The following is a 5,096-nucleotide window of genomic DNA, read 5'->3' on the forward strand; positions in this document are numbered from 1 at the left end:
TCATTTCTAGCTGGCCGAGGCTTCCAAGTGAGGCAAGGTGACTACTACTCGGAGCGAGTTTCTTTGGACCAGGGGGTGCCGCAGGGCTCGTCCCTGAGCCCAACTCTCTTCAATCTTTATGTTGCCCCGGTTGCCACCATAGTAGAGAGTCACGGTCTCCGCATGGTGTCATACGCCGACGACACGCAGCTGGTCATCTCCCTGTCGCGTGCGCCCGGTCTCTCGGCGGACATCTTCAGAGCATGCATGCAAGATCTAGCTGCCTGGATGTCCGCCAATTGCCTCAAGCTCAACGGAGGCAAGACCGAGGTGCTGGTCGTGGGGGGAGACCAGGCGGCGTGGACGTCGGCATGGTGGCCGCCTTGCCTAGGTCCAACACCTACCCCTTGCCACAAAGCAAAGAACCTGGGTATCTGGTTTGATACCGACTTGACCTTTGGCCCTCAGATTAATCGGGTGGTTGGATCATGCTTCAGGACACTCAAAAGCCTCAGGAAGGTACTGAAGTTCTTACCGATTAAAGCCCATCAGACCCTGGTGCATGCACTAGTCACATCTAAGATGGACTATGGCAACCTTCTCTATTTAGGGACTTTGGAGAAGAATCTGAGCCGCTTACAGGTCTTACAGAACGCTGCTGCCCGACTAGTGCTCAGACTACCCAGAAGAGCTGCCTCTACAGCGGCTCTCCGGTCCCTGCACTGGCTTCCTGTTAGAAGCAGGGTAGATTTTAAAGCACTATGTACTTGCCATCGGATTATCAATGGGAGGTCTCCCCTCCCCCTGAAAGGACTGCTGACACCTTACGAGCCGTCCCGCTCCCTTAGATCTTCCGGTACGGGGCTCCTGTCCATTCCCAAGGTGTCCAAAGCACGGATGGGCGGCAGATCCTTTAGGTACCTGGCAGCATCTAGATGGAACAAACTACCCATGGCGTTGCGCCTAGAACCATCAGAATCACTTTTTAGAGCTAAGCTCAAAACTGTACTATTCACCCAGTAAGTTATTCCGCTCCAGTAGTTTCCAGTAAGCATCAGCTCCTCAGCGCGGGGACACGCCGCTGTGCGTCACCAAGCGCTTTACAAAACCCCCTAAATAGAAATAGAAATGCAGCCGTGTCCTCCTGAGTCTTAAGGATGTGCGGGGCCAAGGCATCAGATCTGTGGTGCACACGTGTGTAGGAAGGTGGATATCTGACTATATGGTTACCCCAACTTTTTGCCTAGTGTTTAGCTGGTTTATGACTTAGTTGGCCTGGGATCCTGCTATTCAGGGCCCCAGGCTATCTGCTCTCTCTGTAAAATGGACTCCATGTACTTTAGGTACATGTCCAATTGGGATTGGGTCACCTTGGTGAGCCCCTGTATAGTGTACCATAGGTACCCAGGGCATAGGTGCATCCAAGGCCTACCAGGGGCTGCAGCATGAATGGTGCCACCCCTGGCTGGCCATCCAAACTGACAACACAGGCTGATCACTCAGCTTGGGCAAGGTGGTGTAATCACCCCTTGCTTAAGATATAGTATACCTATATCTTACGTTACATATAGACACTTATATACCTATAAGTCACTCCTATGGCAGGCCTTGACAATCCTGAAGGCAGAGTGCTTGGTGTTATGTGAGAGGGTGCCCTAGCATGATCTGAGCCCGTCTGCAGCTTTCAGAACCATGTCCTTATAGCTGTTCTATGATATAGCCATACCATATACTTTTAAGTGCATTATAATCCTCGTGGTTAATGCTAACTTTGGTTTGGCTTTATCAAAACATGTTGTGTAATGTGTCAAACACTTTGGTATATTACCCCCCGCCAGTCCTGAAGGCGGGGGTAGCATTCCACCCTTCTAGGGGGAGAAGACATGTAGTTACTGCTTTACCCGGTTAAAGTTAAACAGAGCCTCAGCATCACAAAATGGATGCTGCCGCCACAGACACGAGTCTGACCTCCTGCAGCTGGATGAAACTCCGGCAAGGGAGGCCTGGACAATAGGTTTCCTGTCGAGGGAGGTGCTGGCACCTCCCCAGACAGCCTGTAGTGGATTGGGGCAGGGTGGGTTCAATGCAAAGATGCTTTTCCAGACACTGCCTGGGGCACACAAGGTGCTCCATGCATAGCCCGGTTCAAACCAGTTGCTGGGGCACTCCAGCCCCAGCTCTGGCACAAAACTGGACAAAGAGAAAGGGGTGTAACCACCCACTTCTGAGGTTCCACCCTTAGGAGGGCCCTAGCAGGTAATCCAGCCCCTTAGTTTAGTATAAAGATAGGAGCTGTGTCTAGAGACATTAGATTATCCTGGAAAGAAACTCTGAAATGAACTCTTGGACCTTCGACGTTCCATATCGACTGGAAGACTGAAGACATCTCCCTTGGGGTCAAGGAGTGACCACCCTGTGCAAACAGGCACCACCAGTAACTTGCCAGTTTGCTTTGTCGACGCTCCTGCCGGAATCCGAAGACTCAGTGACTCAGGAACTGGACTCTCAGACTTCTCCGACCCACATTCACAGCAAAGCTGAGACCTGTGGCGGACACGAGAGACGTGGGACCGAACATCCTGGACTACTTGCTTTTTGCTAACCGTGCAGCTTCAGAGGTACCCTCAAAGTTGTGCATTGGGGTTTAAAGAAGCCCCAGACCCGAGCAGCATTTGCCCCGAAGCTCAGCCCTCCACCCTCCATGAGTGCCACGTGGGGCCCGCTCCAGCATTTCAGCTCGATGCATCTTCCCGGTTGCTAGCCCTTTGGCTAGTGAGCCCTACAAAGATGAATCTTCAAATCTTCGATGCTTGCTTGGTTGCTCAAGACTTGCTCCATCTTCACTGTGAAGGAAAAGCGCCCCAGACCTTGCTGGTCTCAACAGAAGCCCATTTTCACTTCCTGTGTGGGTTGAGGTTACCAAGGCTTGTTGGGTCCAATCTGGATACCGACACCGTAGTCACCTAGATCCTTTGTGGGACAGCTCGTATCCAGCGCCTGGTTGTCATCGACGCCACCTGGTCCACGTGGCTGCAGAGACAAGCTTCACCTCTTCATCTGATTGCATCTCAACATCGCCTGGTTCCTTCCTGGTCACTGGCTAGTGACCCAGACTCTGTCCCCTCTGCTTTCAGGTTCTTCGCGACTTCGATCCACCCTTGGATCCACCCGAACACTTCTCTCCTGGTCACCTGCAGTACTTCTTTGCAGCTCTCCATAGGATACAGCGACGAAACCAGACAAGAAAAGACACCTATGCACCCGGCTTCCCTGGGTGAGGTAACTCGAGTACTCTGGTGCTCCCGTGGGTGTTGACTCTCGAAGTGTCCTAGTTTAAAAGGGTTTTACCATTGTCCATTCGGAAGTGTCCTTAATCTACTACTTTGTAACTTTAACGTTCCCATTATAACTCTATGGTAACTCGCGACTGTGTTTAGACACTGCACGCGTCTCCCGTGGGTCTCCTACTTCCAATCCCTTGGTTGTCCAGTGTAGCCCCAGCGATTCTCTAGGCCCTAGGCCTATTCACTAATCCTGAAGTGGTTCTTATACCACTTACTTAGCATATGGTTCGTGAGGCCCCTAGGGCAGAATTGAATTTGTGCAACTTATAGTATGCTGAATGAGTAACTTGTAACGTATCTCAAACTCTGACCCCTTAAAGAGTGCAGAGGGGTTGAGTTCGAAAAAATACATATATTTTTGATATATACCTTGTGTGGTGTCCTTTCATTTGTTATTCCACGGATTATAATTGGTAAAACAGCTGGCTTCACATGCTCTCTGAAGTTTTAGCCTAAGACTGCTTTGTCCATGCTACCACTAGGATAGCTGGTCTATATGTTGACTTTACAACCATCACCATAAGGTTGTTTGGACTGATACAGGGTGCCCCCTAGAACAGTGGACAAGATATACCAGGCCAACTTCTCACAACGTGCAGCACTTGGTTGAAGATTTTTCCCACTCTGTGTTGGGCAACAGTGTCTCTCTCCGTGGTTGAGTCCGCTTCGAGGACTAAGCAGAGGGCTGAGTCTAGTTGGCTGACGCAAGGGATGTGAAGCATACGCCTCTTTGTCCTGCACAAGGCACTAGCCAGATAGGCCATTTTCCTGGAAGAGAAGGTAAATCTAACTTATATTTACGCCTTTACAAGATGTTTGTCTCTCCAGTGGTTGTTGTCAGAAAATCTCAAACCTAGATGTCTTTTCCCTTTCTTCTTGTGAATGCATTTACTGTCTCGGAGCGAGGCAAGATGGCGGCCGTGTAAGACGGCCGGGAAAGCAGCTCGTGTGAGGAGAGGCGTAATGAATGAATGGTGACCCCGCAACCCCCCTACCGATGGGTGTATTGATGTGATCTAACATGACAGCGGGCGCGAGGTGAAAGACGCGAGGCGGAGCAAAAAAAAATATACGCGGATATCGGGAAAAGAAACGGCTGTATGAAACTGACCTGCCGTCAGCCGCTGAAGCGGCTCCTACTGGACGTATTGCAGGTGACGAGGAGGCTGAGAGGCGGAGCGGCTGTCGGACTGCGGGCGGAGGCGGAGGCAACGGAGTTTGTAGAGTCTGCCTTCACTAACCAAGTGGTGCGGAGCCTTTGGGTAAAACGGAGTTATCATCGGAGCAGAAAGCCCCGTTTTAGTGGACACAAACAAGCAGAGACTCGATTGCGCTATCAAGCAAATTTTTCAAGAGGCGAGAAGGAGGAGAAACTCTATGCTCTGGAGGGTTCTGTGGAGCTGAAGGAGGAGGATACTGACAACGATAGTATCTCAGGCGGTAAGGAGTTATTTGGGCTGGAGGAAAGGAGGATGGAAATTATGGCCCCTAAGATGAGTGCCAGCGCCAAAGCTGCTGCCAGGAGGAAAGCAGCAGCTGAATTAGCGGAATCAATGACAGACATAGAGGGTAATAAGAGGAAGAAACAAGGCTCCCCCTCGGTAAAAAAAGCGATACAGCAGCAAGGGGCCAGTAAAGTGAATCCGGATACCCAGGGCACTACCCCAATTTCCGACATATTTCAAAAAATGAGTAAAAATAAGGATTCCAAAGATTTTAAGGCAGATACCACCAAGACTACACCAGAGACTGATGAGGCAGCCCCTGATATTA

The sequence above is a fragment of the Lissotriton vulgaris genome, chromosome 5 (assembly GCF_964263255.1).
Source record: "Lissotriton vulgaris chromosome 5, aLisVul1.2, whole genome shotgun sequence".
In the NCBI taxonomy this organism is placed as follows: Eukaryota; Metazoa; Chordata; class Amphibia; order Caudata; family Salamandridae; genus Lissotriton; species Lissotriton vulgaris.